We start from the raw sequence: 16,576 nt of genomic DNA, 5'->3' as shown, positions 1-16,576 counted from the left end.
AAGTTTTGGGGAAGGTCAGAGCATTCACCTCCAGCTTTGAGCTGCCATTGAATGCGCCAGTATTCCGTCCATTTCCGGTGCATTGCACCATGGTAAATGCGCTGAAAATGCCCCATAGAGACCTGCAGACTCGAGAAAAAATTGGGACAAAAAGCATTGCCGCAACTTGGGATCCATCACTAATAACACCGGACCAAGTTGCGGTAACTATTTGCATTGTGCAGTATCAAAGCGAATTTACCGCCAGATACCACCCACTCGTGATGAGGCCCATAGTGTATTAGTTTTGTTTGGCTATTGATTCCTCGCATTCCCTGCCCTAGCCTTGTTAATCCCTATGGCTAATCCCAAATTCCTGTCCATCTCAGAACTCTTTGAGCTCTAAACTCTTCCAGGCTGGTGGCCATGTTTTACATGCAGAGTAAGATGCTGGCTGCCGAGAAGTTCATGCATGCAAATGTATAACAAGCGATTTATAAAGCTTTTTTGTCTAAGCAGTTTGCCTCACAATCCATCCTGGGAGTAGTAGTCTCTTTTCCATATACGCACACAACATTGGGCGGGCTTCTCTTCTCTAAATTGTGGTACACTTCCCATGCCCACCTGTTTCGGTGCTGGCTTAGGCCTATGCAGCGGCTAAGCAGATTGTTGTTGGTATCGTTGGAATATGGAGGCGGATGGAACGTGAGGGGGCTTAGTGTCATCCGCTGATCCGATACAGGGCCGCTTACCAGTTTGCCCGGGCTGGCGTTTGTGGCAGCTGCGGTTACCATGCACAGACATGGGCTTGGCAGATACCTGAGGGGTGGCAGTCGCAACCTTGCTGTACCTATTGGACCTTCACTGCAGTATACACCGCTTGCGGATGGCCTGTGCATGGGATATCTCGACTGGAGCGTTGGAGGACGAACTGCAGCAGATGCCAGTGCAGAAGAGATGGCAAGGAGGAGGTGAGAAGCTCCACATTGTCTGCGCATTGATATAGACTTTGAGTGCAGGTTTTGAGTTCTCCATATGGGTTGCCTTTAAACCACATTTTGACTGTCTGAGTCAGTCATAAGCACCACATCCAAGAACCTAATGTGAGTACACACGTGCTGCATTTAAACATAGCTACTATGGACACACGTGCTGCATTTGCATGTTGCCACAGTAGCTCTTTGTGTGCTGCATTTGCCGAAGCCCACAGTACAAATCTATGCGCTGCATTCACCCTCAATGTATGCAGATGCCATACAGAGAACCATATAACAGGTACACAATGGGCGCCTTTCGAAATAGCACATTCTTGGATGTACAGAAGTCTGTCATGGACACCTGTTCTGTGGAACCATATTGTGCATGCCCAATGCCAGCAATAAACATACCCACATACCCATCTTCAGTCTTGCGAGTGCCCCCATATGCAGACACATTCACTATATTTTCGGACACCACTTACCTCCCATCATAGCACTTGTGGGCATCATCTGCAGAACTGAATGGATGCATTTACTCATGCACACGAATGGGCAGGGCAAGGATGTTTTTAAATACTTGTGCATTCACACAACTTGCATGTGCTTCCAGCCCTGTGTCGCCAAATAGGCTGAGCTCACTGGTTTCACCAAATCGCCACACAGGTTGTGTTTATGATGTTCCTTCTTGGTGGCATTTACAAACACCCCATACACCCATGTTGCAAGATGTAAGTATGGCTAAGGGCTGCATGAATGAATGGTAATTATTTACCTTCTGCTTGTTTCTACTTACTTTCATTGTATTATATGTACTATACGGTGGGTCAGAGGGGATGTTAAATCTGTCTTGGAAGATATGGGCTCCATTAGAGGGCCTATTCTGGAGAAAGATCCTAAAACTGCCTGGCTCTCTGGCAATTGCAACAATCCGACATGAGTTGAGACTTGAGTCTTTAGAGTGAATCTCCCTCTGGAAGTCCATTGCACTCTACAGAATATGTAAGATGGCGAAATGTAAGATTCTCCATTTGAAATCTTCAATACAATGGATAATTTGACTGATAATCCACTGAGATCATGGTGGGATAAGATTGAAAGAATCTTAGCAGTGAACAACATAGAAAGGGAGGAAAGAATGACTAATCCCATAAAAGTAAAACTCTGAGAGTCAGATTGGATTGAAACCATTCGAAAAAGAGATCTTGATAATTTAAAACCGTGTCTAGAATTGGAGAAAACGGGTTTAAATAACCCACCTCAATACTTACTAAAGTTCCCCTCTCCACACTGCAGAGATCTGTTATTGAGAGTGTGACAGAATATTCAGGCAACCAAAGAAGTGCAGTTAGCCAGGAAACAAATAACGCAAGAACAGTCTTACTGTAGACATTGTGATCTCTAAGGGGAACCTGAATCTCTCGATCATTTGGTAACTGCCTGCACCTGCACAGGGCTAGCTGGATTGCGTGTTGTTTACCTGCAATCTCATAAGGCCTATCCGCTAACATCGTTCAATCTCCAATGGTGGCAATGGATAGTTATGGGAGCGAGAATAGACCTATATTTTGCAGTTTATAGAAGCCGCCCTTATTCCATCAAACATGAAAAAAATTGGAAACAATGACTTTAGATAAACCAGCTTGTAGATAAAACGATCATGGACACAAGATTGATTTGAACTGGGTAACTATGAAAGTTGGGAAAAAGGATGATGTCATGTAATGAACTCTGATGATGTATCCACAATTGATTGTTGATTTTAAATGTGAATGGTTAAATGTCTTATTATTTTACTAATAAGTTCAACCAATAAACATTTTAATAGAAAAATAAAAATATGTACTATATGTGCATATTGCTCCTTTTTATAGTGCGTGATACTGAAACATCACTTTGCTCTGTGTGGTTTTTCTGTTTGCGGTAGCTTTCCTACTCCTGAGTTCATCCTCTAGATATTCTTTGTGAAGTTGTTTTACTTTATTTCTGACAGTGGAAGAAATACCTTAAAGTCCTATCATTAAATTAAATAAATAACCATGCTTTTTTTATGTTTTATGGGGTTGGTATTGGCTTGCATACCGGTGTTATTGTGAGCTGCTTGGAAACAGCCTGCTAATTTATAGGCAATTCTGCGAGTTCACCCATGTTTCCTAAATTCTTGGTGGCCAATGGAACTGAGCTCTCACATCAATTACCCTGCCAGCAACTTTGTAAACATTCCCTAAAAAATGTCTTGGGGCCTGATTTACAAAAATGTTTTCAATTGGACTTTCCCATTTTAAACACTTTTTGTAAATCCGGCCTTTGATATCTAAAGTAGTATAGATATAAAGTACTACCAGACACACTTATATTTTCCAGAGCCACTAATCTTGACCCGCTGTTCCTATAACATTTGTGCTACAGTTTAAATAAAGAATGTCCTAAAGTTCAGGACAACATATTGTTTTTGATGCATTTTCTCAGGACCTTACATTAAAATAGAAGGAACATTTGTGAACATGTCAAGGCACATCACTGGAATCTAACACGGTGCATTTTAAATGAGATCCTTAAAGCAATATGTGGAATGATGCATATGCTAAAATCCTTCGTAGTAATCAAACAGGGTGACGTATGAAGCTGGGCTTGTTCACGGAAATGCAAGAATTGTAAACAAGGCGATTCTAATATAAATTGTAGGAAGATCTGATTGCTCAAGAAAAATATTGCACATGAAATCTGTGTTTTTGTGGAGATTCTAGGAAGTTTCTGGGACAGTAAAACGTGGGATCTTAGTGCGCTAGGATGCCACTATTCATGTGTTAACATTAACCGTTTTATGATTGGGCTATTAAGTGTTGTGACACCTATAAACCTAAACTACTGAAACTATTGCATTAGAGTACAGATTGGGAGACATGGCATGAGAGGAGGGACATGTAGGTTATGTTTAGTTACTTGCCCACCCATTGACTGCCCATGGCCATGCAAATCCCTATGGCCATTCCCACCCCTCCCCACCCAAAACACCTCCTCATTCTTCAAGCCTTACCATCAAACTTTATTCTCGTAATGCCTGCTAGTGTTCTGAGAGTTAATGGCTTAATTGGAGTTGTAAACCTGCTACTAAAGTAATAAAGATGTCTTAGCCAGGTCTGGCTCCAGCCACTCGATTTATAAGCACTTTGCGTGTGTCCTTCACAGCAGTCCTGTTAAAAACAAGTATTGGCAAAGCCAACAGTTTTGGCTTGTGTATCAGTATTAGGCAATTGCCAGGATCTGCTATTAGATGACTGGATACTCGAACCAATTTCAGCTTGCTACCATCAGTGGATAGTTAATATCACTACGGATGCACCTGGCAAGTGCCTGTCACACAAAAGCCCAAACTGTTGGCATTGACAACAGGGACGTCATTTGGGGGTCACCAAAGGTCACACCCGCGACCCCTGAGGTCTCCCTTAATACCCCTATGGTCTCCCTTGCTACCCCTAGTGACAGCTGACATGCTCTCTGCTGGCTCACGCAGGAGGCATTGTAATATCACAACTGAAGCGAAATAACTTAGGATAATTTTAGGTAATGTGACAACCTGTAATAAGAACATTATTTCCAGGCTTTCATACAGCTATTGCAGGCTGCCATGTATGTATTATATGTCTGTTATATCATATCATATAATATATCATTTCATATTATATCTATCATATCATATAGCATACCATGTAATATTAAATGTTATTAAATATTTATAGGTATTACTGTATCATTTTCTATTGGGAAACTGCCATACCCATTGTTTATCATTATAACTCACTTGCCCATTGTTGTAATTGTAAGAATCACCCATGTATTCACAGAGATTAGATAACAGAATGTAACACAAACTTTACAATTCACAAACATATCACAAAATCAATGTTCACCATTTCCCACCTTGTGTAACATTATGTATGTAATATGCTGCGGGGCAAAACCTCTTTGCTTCTTTTCTTTTGAGCAAGAGTCAAAATAGTGCAGGATTGGCTTGTCTAAATGTTTTAATTGGTACAAACAGTATGCAATATTACTTTTCACCAAATTAGAATGTCTAGCCATTCGTGGGGCATCACTTCCATACTTCTTGCATGGTTCCGGGCAAGGGATTGTTTTTTATCTGCCCTCATTTACGATTAAGGGGATTGCCATTCTGGGAACTTGCATCCTCCTTCTAGTCAAGATCACAGTAATAGAGGTCCCTGTCAGGCAATTACATCTACCCCCAGGAGTAAAGGATGAACAGTGGCTAAACTGCCTACTCAGCCCTCACACTACTACCAAACAACAGTGTTCCCAATCTAAAGGTGAAACAGTGACAGTTAAGATACATACCTCCTTCCCCTTTTGTGATAATATAGCCAGAGGGAAGTCTGTAGATTTAATCTCACTCTCCCAAACACGGGGAAGTCTGGCAAACACCTGCAGGAGTCCTCCACATCCAGTAAGAGCCTGGCAACTGGTGAAGCGGGCAGAGAGGCAGCTCTTGCTCCACTAGCAGGTCATTCCCAATGTCCTGTGGGTCAGTCAGGGCATTTGGTGTGACAGACAGGCATTCTGACCAGAATTCACATAACCCTTCCACAGCTGAGCTGTTCTCACGGTGCTGACAAATGCATGATGTGAATCAGAAGTTGCTCTGAATATCTATGGAAACCGCCCACCACCATAAAACATGGGGCACGGCTTGTACTTTCAGATTACCCTGCCACCAAGTGTGGGGTTTATCGCAATCATGGAATTTAGAAAAGAGATATAAACTTAAATGCAACTTCTTCACTGGAGTGACTTGACTGCCACAGCAGCTGGTAGGCAGGCTACCTGGGACATCTGAGCCTGCTCGTTGTCACTGGAGAGCAGGTGCTGCAGATCGGGAGACTGATGCAGCATGTCACAGGTGCATTCTATGCTTTTGATATCGAGTCTTTGAAAGGGAGGCCTGCTTAGCAGGCTACCTTTCTGCGATGGATTTAATAAAAGCAAAAAAGCCAGGGTTCCTACACCCTTGCCAAATGTCAATTTCTCACATTGTTCAGTGTGTGAGCGGGCAGCACTAAGCCTTAGGGATTAAGTATACTTGCAAGAAAACCGCTATTTGGTGTCTACTATGACCCGGAATGCACAGTTCAGGAAAATTAGACTATGGAACTAAAGAGATGATATCCACTATCAGATCTGGCGACCGCCCTTGTATAACTCAATGACACGTGTTTACAGTGTTTGTAGAAAAGACAGCAAACGTGTATATTTGTAGAGTTAGCCTTGACAATGGACACAAAGTCCGAAATGCATTGGCTTCTGATTCCGCCACTTAAATTGTAAAGAAGTCACAGTACAAGATATTAAAGAATGATGTCAAAAATGTTTTAATCTGTATCTATAATCTCTGCACCTGTGATTGTATTTCATTACTAATGCAGTAGCATTTACACGAGTGGTCACCAGATCTGATGGTGGAGGTCATCAGTTTGCTTCTGTAGACTTGCTCACATTGTGTAATCAGAGACACTCATCAGTCTTCAGCGTAAGTGATTGTGCTAGAAAAGAACGCATGCAATTACAGGTCTATCACTGGCAGGTATTTACCTCTCCCCTACATGCCCAATGGCACAGATAATGCTCACAGACCAAATAGGGGCACCAACTGTCAATATTTAGAAATTGTGAGACGAGCGCAACCGTTTCAGTTTGGCCAATTTCAATCAGTGCCCCTTATCTTCATCCTCTGAACACTTGTGAGCAATCAGCTCACTCATCCATTGATATTCATTCCATTGAATTTGGATTATACAATCCAATAAAGTCAGAGTGCATTTAAAATAAATCAGATATCAAATGTTCAACATGTACTAAAGGCAGCACCAGTTAATAATCATAATCAACTCATGTTAATGAAAACAATTAAATAAGTAATAAACCCATCTTATGAAGGGTCCCAATTAAGTTGGCAGTATTTTTCTTCCATAGCGGGGCCCTTTGTAAAAAAAAAAAAAAAACATTAGCATAGGAGGAAAGTTAAAGCTGGCACATAACAAAAGTAGTAGCGCTGAGCGACAGTGCATACAGCTCTGTTGTTTCACTTACACAATTGTAGTCTGGTCTTTGATATGGCTGAAGACTGGGCAAAACAATGAAAAATGCATTCTTGTCTCCACTGTCTTAAGATAAAATAGGCAGAAAGAATCCTCAAATTATTGTTTCTGCCAAATATGCACAGTTGTTTCAAGCACAACACAATTCAATATGTATTTATTTATTTATTGTGCATTTGTAAGGTGCTTAAACATAAAGCAAAGTGTGTTTCAAAGCGCCCACAGGGTAACAGGGAGGGGACATGGGAATGACGAACAAATAAAACAATGAAAGATAGAGGCAGACCTACTAGGCCCTGTGAGCGTTCAGAACCGGCAAGTGCAGAGAGAGAGAAGGCATGAGGATGTGGGGGCCGGGGGAAGGGGGTAAGTGCTAGGTGTCTCAAGAAGGAAGTGCTAGGGAGTGAGCAGCTGTAAATGACTAGGTGGAGTGGTCAGCCGCCAATAAATAAGCGCAGGCCGGTGCTGACAAAGGCCAGCGGGTACCAAGGCAAAGTGCTGGGAGGGGTGGAGGCTGTAGGTGATTGGGTGTGGGAGGCCAGGACCCAAGAGGACATATAATGGCCCTGGTCACCAATCTCATCAATTAACCTTATAATTAAAACTCTGGGCCTCATTAAGAGTTTGGCTGTATTCCAAATGCAAATACTGTTTCCATAAGCAGTAAGCATATGCTAAAATGAAGGGTCTGCAGGATTTAGAGGCGGGCTCCGCAACGTTTGGCTTGTCAGATGTTTTGGACTACAATTCCCTTCAGCCCTATCCAGCATAGTCAAATGTGTGAAATCATGTGAGTCATAGTAAATAGCATCTAGAGACACACAGGTTGCAGACCCCTGATTTAGAGCATGGGACTGCAACCTTTGCCTCTCCAGATGTTGACTACAACTCCAGCACTTCCTTGCCAGCACAGCCAATGGTGAGGGACCATGGGAGTCATTTTCCCAACATCTGAGAGACACATGTTGTGATTTGGAGTCAAGCAGACCCTTCAGTTATTCCCTATTTTGGTGTCCCATTGAACTGCATTGGGATCAATAATTACTTCATGCAGTATTTACCACATGTGGTAATGGCTTTGTGTGGAACAGCTTATGTACGATGGCCTAAATTAATGGTAATTTTTTTTTTTTAATTGTATCACAATTTTTACAAAAAAGGAAGATAGAAAGTCCTTATGACCTTGAATTCATATCCTAATTTGGTTCCTTTACTTGACTTGACCTCAGTCCCGATTCTCAGATGAAGAAGAAGGGACTTCGACGTGATGTGATTATTATATGTCTTTGGGGGTTGGACTTCCCTTCGCTTGGTCGATTTGTTACAAGTTCAGAGCTTTAAAGAACAAAGTCACTCCGGTGACAAAGCGCCTGTTGTTACCACCGGACAGCATTGCCCATAGATCTTCCATGTCTAAGGTAGAGTAGTTCTTCAGTGGATCTGCAAGGAATCGATGTTGTTCTGTCACCAGACCTGCGCATTCGAGAATCAAGTGTTTCGTGGTTTCTATTTTGTTCTCAGTTTTGCAGAAGCGACAGATATTCGTTTCAGCTTGCTTGTGTATAGCCAGGATTTCATTTGTTTTCAGTTGATTTAATTTAAACCTCAGGAACAGCCGGCTTAACCTCTTATCAGGGAATTTCTGAAGATAGCCTCGTACCGCGTCTAGCTTCATTGGAACACTTGGAATATTTGCTGTCAGAGAAGCAAGTATTGGCTACTTCTTGAGTGTTAATCCAGTCCGCTTCAAGCATTTTTTTCGATACTTTGTTGGGGTTTTGGATCAGTGTCTCCACGTTGAGGTCCAGTTCCTTTAGGATGGTCAGATTTCGTTCTTCCCAGATGGAGAGCATAAAATTGTCGCCGTTCTGGATTTCCTTTCTGATGAGGTCCAGAACTTTTGCTTCAGGCGCGTTGATTACTTTCCGGTACAATATAAGGCTTGCTCTCATTTTTGTTACTAAGAGAGATGGTAAACACAGTTCTCTTCTTATTAAGGCGATAGGGGTGGAATTCGCCAGACCTAGGACTGACCGCCAGAAGTAGCTTTCATATTTCTCCCAGATAAATCCGGGGCCAATGGCATTGCGTCCATGGCATAAATCAGGTGCCGGCACCACCTTGGCATTGAAGAATCTCAACGTTGGAACGATCGAGAAGCAACCGTACTTTCTATCCGCAGCCTTGGCTTGCGCGGTTAGGCTCTTCAGTTTTGACCATAGTTCTTCTTGCATAGTTTTTTCCTCTTTGTCATTACTTATCATAATTCCCAGATATTTAAATGCTTTTACTGTTTCCAGGTTTTGCCCCTCACAGTGCCATGTGAATTTTTGTTTTTTTCTTTGCAGGCTGTCCAAGAATGAGGATTTTCGTTTTGTCTTTGTTTAGCCTTAAGTTGTTCTTTGCCATGAATGCCACCATGTTGTCTATTTGGCGCTCTAAGCCAATAGGCGTCAGATCCATCAGAATAATGTCATCGGCGTAGAGTAATCGCTCTATCTTAGAGCCTCCTAATGATGGAGGAAAGTGTCGGATCGCTGCACTTGATTCACCGAAGTCTGCGATATAAGAATTGTACAGCGTAGGCGCCAGAGGACAGCCCTGCTTTACGCCTCTTGAAGTCTCAATTTCTTCTGATAGGCGCCCCACGGCGCTGAGACGTACTCGGATGGAGGTTCCTTGATGTAGTGCTTTTATTGGTTCAAGAATTGAATCCGGGCAATCTTTGGCTTCAAGTTTTGTCCAGAGACGTTGTCTATTGACCTGGTCAAAAGCATGGGCCAGGTCGATAAAGACAACGTAGATGGGAAAGCCACCTTGTAAGACTTTGGCTTTCAAAGCGCTCAGTAGCAAGATGTTAGTAGTGGTTCCTGAGTTCTTTATGAAGCCATTCTGAAAAGGATCCGCAAGATTGTTAACTCGAATCAAGGTTTGGAGTAAGTCTAATACAAGGGATGCGTAGACCTCCCCCATCACGTCTAGGAGGGCAATTGGTCTATACTGATTAGGGTCATCAGTAGCATCTCTCTTGAATATTGGAACGATGTTAGCTTTCTTCCAGGACGATGGAACTTCATTGGAAAGGTTGCAATTTGAGAAAATTTTACTCATTATGATGGCCCACAACTTCAGATGTTTTTTTAGTTCTAGATTGCTTATGCCATCTGGCCCAGGTGCTCTGGAATTGTTCAATTTCCTTAATTTAATGAGGATTGATTCCTTGTCGTCTGGAATTTCCCAGGGAGTTTTGGCTTTGGGTCTCGGCCTGTTTTCCACTTGATTTATATTCGATGTTGGAATCGGTGCAAACAATACCGAGAAGTGGTTTATCCAACGGCCCTCTCCTACATTATTTTGTATGTTGTCGTTGGTCTTGTTTACGGAGCCTATGATTAAGTTCCAAAAGTCCTTCGGCTTATTTCCACAGATGGGAAGCAACATCTGTTCGGAGTCGTTCTGGTATAGTTTATGCCGATGGTGTATGAGCCAGCTCTTATATTTATTGACAGCATTTGTCCAGTTCGCCAAAGTTTCGTTGGAAAGAGACGTTTGATAAATGTTTTTCAGTCTCCTAAGGAGTCGTCTTTTTTCTACCAGATCTTTGTTATATGAATGTGGATGACCAATCTGTGGTTTGGTTAATTTGGCTGATGACATCTGGAACTTTGTTAGTAGAGGAGTGTAGTCTAGACCCTCCTTGTTCCTTTTAGCAGATAGCGGGTTCTTGTGATCGATTCGAGAATAGCGTGCTTCAATCTCACAGAGGCCTTTTTCAGAGATTTTTACACGTTTTCCCTTCTCCGACGTCTCTATTGGTAAGGAGCAGTTTGAAGATTGATCAATGGACACTAGACCTTCTGTGACTAAAAGGTTGTGGTCACTGAAAGCTGTTTGCACAATCTTGAAAGAGTGAATTTCAGGAAGGAGATCTCTTGAGACAAATGTATGGTCGATCGTCCCTTGTTGCTCCCCTCTTTGCCATGACGGGATCTCAAGATTAGTCTCTTTACGATACCAGTGAAGGTTATACTTGTCTCTGGCTTTCATTAGCTCATCAAGGAGTTTTCTTCTTTTTCTCGCCAGGGAGTTATGGTCTATAGGCTTTTGATAATTTCCAATCCCTTCACACTTCGCGTTAAAATCGCCATTTATGATTGTGCTGTGATCCAGGTTTTTTCCGTATGCCTCTCCCATCAGGTTCTGGAGGACTGAGGTGAATTCATCAGTTGTTGTCGACTCAGGGTTCCAGTAAACGTTTATCAAGAGGATTGTACCCACTTTTGAAGCAGCGGAAAGTGTCTTACATTTTAAGATTGATGCTTGGATCCAATATGGTGACGGGAGAGTTTCCACAACATCAACTCCGGAGCCCGCTCCAACCATGGTTAAGAGTCCTGCGTACGGGCGTCCTGCTGCCCCTTTCTTTGCAGCCATATAGATGATTTCATATCCATCCAGCTGCGGTTTGGAGGTCAGCCATGTTTCTTGGAGACACATAATGTCGAAATGCCCTAGGTTCACATCGGTTGCTTTAGATAAATGCCAAAAGCCCCTTGTGTTCCAACAGCCAAGTTTTAGAAGCTTCTTTGGTGGTGTTTTCCCATCAGTTGGTTCTTCATGGATTGACGGATGATAGGTTGCGTCAACCACTGATCGTGGCTACTGGTTACCTCGCGGGGTCCTCTTAGAGTTGGACCAGGACCAGGGCATTGATTGATTTGCCTCTGTTACACCATGCTTGTTTGGTGCTTGTGCATTCCTTGGGGAACAGGGATGTCTTTCGTTTCGTGTTTGATGCTGTTCCATCCGTCCTTCGCCTTCGGGGGCGTTGTTAGATTTTTTTCTTGCCCCCTGGTTGGATTTTTGAGTTCTGTGCGTGTCTGTTTTTTGCTCCTTATAAACCGGACGGATATGTTCCATCCTGCTGATATAATGAACACGCATGTCTCTTTTCGGTGGTTTAGAAGTGTTGGGGTTGGGTGTTGCCCTACCAACTTCTAGTGAGGAATCTGTTTGTTTATTCAAACATTTTATTTCCGCTAGTTCATAACCCAACCGCAGGAGGGTTTCAGTTTCCTTCAATAATTGAGATTCGATATTCTTGGAATTGAGATGTATATAGGAATAATCGAGTCTTCCTGACGTGCTTGGCTCCACCATCCAGAGGTCCTGATTTCGAATATGTCTTAAGCTTGGAATTTGCATTAGGATTTTTAAGATGTTAGTTCTGTTCATGGTCACTCTGCCCAGATTTGGGTTTGTGCTTTTCAATCTTAGAATACAGTCGCTTTCTATTTTCTTAGATTCCATTTTTGGGGGTCTTTCAGGTTCCGATCTTCTAGTGCTTTTAGAATTCGATTCCACCCGAAGGGAGTGTTGCACATGTGCGATTACGTTTCTGCGACCCATTTTCACCTTCGAGTTTGAAGTTTTTGTGTCAGTCATCAACTCGTTTCGCCGGCGATGTGCTGGCTCGGGTGAGGGTCGGGAGTTTCTCCAAATGCTCGTACTTGTTCTATGCACTGGTTCCATTCTTTTTGTGCACGTTGAGTTCGACCATGGTTTCGATACATCTCCAAATCGCAATTTTTGGCTTTTTTGAATTTTCTCTGAGTACTTCGGCGATGATGCTGGGTGGTCATGTATTTGGACTTTGATCGGAGGTTCCTTGTTAGGGGTAAATTAATGGTAATTCAAGTAACATGTGGGTTCTGGGATGGGCTAGAATAGCTTATATTAGGAGAGCATGATTCTATTCAAATGTAATTTGCAGGTCTCTTGTCACAGCAGGCCAGATCTGAATTAGTTAAAATAAGAAGGCTGATGTATGGATTATAAGGTTATGTGTGGAGGGCGGTTTTGAAGCAGAGAGAAGGCGTTGGGTCTCGGTAGGTGGTTTGAGGCATATGAGAGGGGTGTTTGTCATGCTGGGGTAGGAAGATCCAATTAGTTATGCAAGGGGAGCAGGACTAAGGCAAGAGCTATGTTTGTAGTGCTTTCCTGAAGAGGAGGTGGTCCGCTATGCGGCAAATGTTTACAGGGAGTGAGTTCCAGATTGTGGGTGGTTGTACTGAGAAGATAATGCCCCCAGTACAAGTTGATCTGGTCACTAGAATTACGAGTAGAAGTGCTGAGCCAGATCTGAGGCTTCTGTTGACCTGTAGCAGGTAAACCTTTGCTGCGGGTATTCAGGGCCTTCATTGCAGAAGGCTCTATGCATGGTCCCTTTGAATGAACTGTTATATATGCTATTGTGCTCTCTAGCAGCGTGTCAGAGAATCCAAGACAAATTAATTGTAGTTATGTTATGTTATGTTATTTTGCACTTATATAGCGCCTTATATACCATTGGTATGGTCTGAAGGCGCTGGTAGGTTGAACGCCCTTGGGAACCGCAGTTCAGATCAGTAGAGAGAGTAGGGAGAGTCAAAAAGGTGCGTGTGAGCACCGGATATGTGTGCAGCTCGTGCGGCACTTGTGTAATAGCTGCTTCTTATCGGTAGGTGTGGTGGTTGAGAGATCAGGAGAATGTGTTCGTTCTGGCAGGATTTATCCGGAACGGATGTGGCTGCGTTAGGCCTGAGGAAAACGCCTGGCTGGGGGTGTGAGACCAGCAGTGTTTACATAGAATGATGTGGAGTAAGCGGCGGATGTTCGTATGAGAACAGTTATACCGAATGGTGTCATAGTATCACTGTGTTCTAGTTGAGTGGTGATGTAAAGGAGAGAGTAAGCGTGGTGGTGTGATATGATGGGTTATATGCTTTTTCAATGTGCAAACTTCTAAATGCAACTTTCCAGAGAGGCTACTGGGCGAAACTTCTAAGTACGATTTTCCACACAGAGGCTATTGGGTACACTTCCAAATTCAATTTATCAGAGAGGCTATTTGGCACACTTCCAAATGTAACTCTCACAGAGGCTATTGGGTACACTTCTAAATGCAATTTTCGCAGAGCATCTACTGGGCACACTTCTAAATTCAAGTTTCCAGAGAGGCTATTGGGCAAACTTCTAAATGCAACTTTCCAGAGTGTCTATTGGATACACTTCTATAATCAACTCTCACAGAATGCTATTGGTAGTACTTCTAAATACAACTTTCAAAGCGTGGCTAATGGGCATACTTCTAAATGCAGCTTTCACAGAGGACATTGGGCCCATATCTAAATTCAGTTTTCCACAGAGAGGCTATTGGGCGCACTATTAAAATCAATTTTCCAGCGAGGCTATTGGGAACATTTCTAAATTCAATTTACCAGAGGGGCTATTGGGCACACTTCTAAATGTAACTCTCACAGAGGTTATTGGGTAATTGGGTACACTTCTAAATTTCACAGAGGGGGTATTGGGCACCCTTCTAAGTGCAACTTTCACAGAGTGGTTATTGGGGACACTATTAAATTCACAGCAAGCTTATTGGGCATACTTCAAAATGCAACTTTCCAGAGTGTCTATTGGGCACACTTCTTAATGCAGTTTCACAGAGTGAGTATTGGGCACACTTCTAAATGCAACTTTCACAGAGGATCTTGGGCACACTTCTAAATTCCATTTACCAGAGAGGCTATTGGGCACATTTCTAAAATTCAAGGAGAGGCTATAGGGCACACTTTCTAAATGCAACTTTCACATGCTAACATTCACAGTTCTATCTAGATGCGGCGCAGGCCAATATTCACAATTCCATCTAGGAGTGGACATGCTAACTTTCACAATTCCATCTAGGTGCGGACATGCTAACTTTCACAATTCCATCTAAGAGTGGACATGCTAACTTTCACAATTCCATCTAAGAGTGGACATGCTAACATTTCTCAATTCCGTCTAGGTGCGGACATGCTAACTTTCACAATTCCATCTAAGAGTGGACATGCTAACTTTCACAATTCCATCTAAGAGTGGACATGCTAACATTTCTCAATTCCGTCTAGGTGCGGACATGCTAACATTCACAATTCCATCTAAGAGTGGACATGCTAACATTTCACAATTCCGTCTAGGTGCGGACATGCTAACATTCACAATTCCATCTAAGAGTGGACATGCTAACATTTCTCAATTCCATCTAGGTGCGGACATGCTAACATTCACAATTCCATCTAAGAGTGGACATGCTAATATTTCTCAATTCCATCTAGGTGCGGACATGCTAACATTCACAATTCCATCTAGGAGTGGACATGCTAATATTTCACATTTCTATCTAGGTGAGGACATGCTAATTTTCACAATTCCATCTAGGTGCGGACATGCTAACTTTCACAATTCCATCTAGGTGCGGACATGCTAACTTTCACAATTCCATCTAAGAGTGGACATGCTAACTTTCACAATTCCATCTAAGAGTGGACATGCTAACATTTCTCAATTCCGTCTAGGTGCGGACATGCTAACATTCACAATTCCATCTAAGAGTGGACATGCTAACATTTCTCAATTCCATCTAGGTGCGGACATGCTAACATTCACAATTCCATCTAAGAGTGGACATGCTAATATTTCTCAATTCCATCTAGGTGCGGACATGCTAACATTCACAATTCCATCTAAGAGTGGACATGCTAATAGTTCACATTTCTATCTAGGTGAGGACATGCTAACTTTCACAATTCCATCTAGGTGCGGACATGCTAACTTTCACACTTCCATCTAAGAGTGGACATGCTAACTTTCACAATTCCATCTAACGTTACGTTTGAGTGACACCTGTATAGTGGGAGAGAGGCCTATCAATGCAGTTTGGAGAAACAGACAATACACTTTGGGCACGGCGGCCCTGCTGAGTTTGAGACACCTGTATAGTGGGAGAAAAGCCTATCAGTGCAGTTTGGAGAGCAGGCAATGCAATTTGGGCACGGCGGTCCTGCGAGGTTTGAGACACCCGTACGGTGTGGGAGTGGGCTATCAATGCAGTTTGGAGAACAGACAATGCACTTTGGGCACGGCGGCCCTGCTAAGTTTGAGACACCTGTATAGTGGGAGAAAAGCCCATCAGTGCAGTTTGGAGAACAGACAATACACTTTGGGCACGGCGGCCCTGCTAAATTTGAGACACCTGTATAGTGGGAGAAAAGCCCATCAGTGCAGTTTGGAGAACAGACAATACACTTTGGGTACGGCGGCCCTGCTAAGTTTGAGACACCTGTATAGTGGGAGAAAAGCCTATCAATGCAGTTTGGAGAACAGACAATACACTTTGGGCACGGCGGCCCTGCTAAGTTTGAGACACCTGTATAGTGGGAGAAAAGCCCATCAATGCAGTTTGGAGAATAGACAATGCAATTTGGGCGCGGCGGCCCTTCTATCAAATGCAGTTTGGGGCAACGGGGTTAGGTATCTGGTGTAAAGCTGTACCTCTCCCAACCCCGGCCCTCCTACCTTACTGGTCCTTGTAGTCGCTGGTTGACGGCTGGTCACTGAGGTGGCTTCCCCTGTAGACACCTGCTGACACTTCCTGGAGTTGCCTCTGTTGGAGTCGCCCTTGGCCTCGGGGCCCTTAGCCGC

This window comes from Ambystoma mexicanum, chromosome 1q, assembly GCF_040938575.1.
Source record: "Ambystoma mexicanum isolate Mex_15411 chromosome 1q, UKY_AmexF1_1, whole genome shotgun sequence".
Classification (NCBI taxonomy): domain Eukaryota; kingdom Metazoa; phylum Chordata; class Amphibia; order Caudata; family Ambystomatidae; genus Ambystoma; species Ambystoma mexicanum.
Note: the sequence above shows the minus strand (reverse complement) of the source record.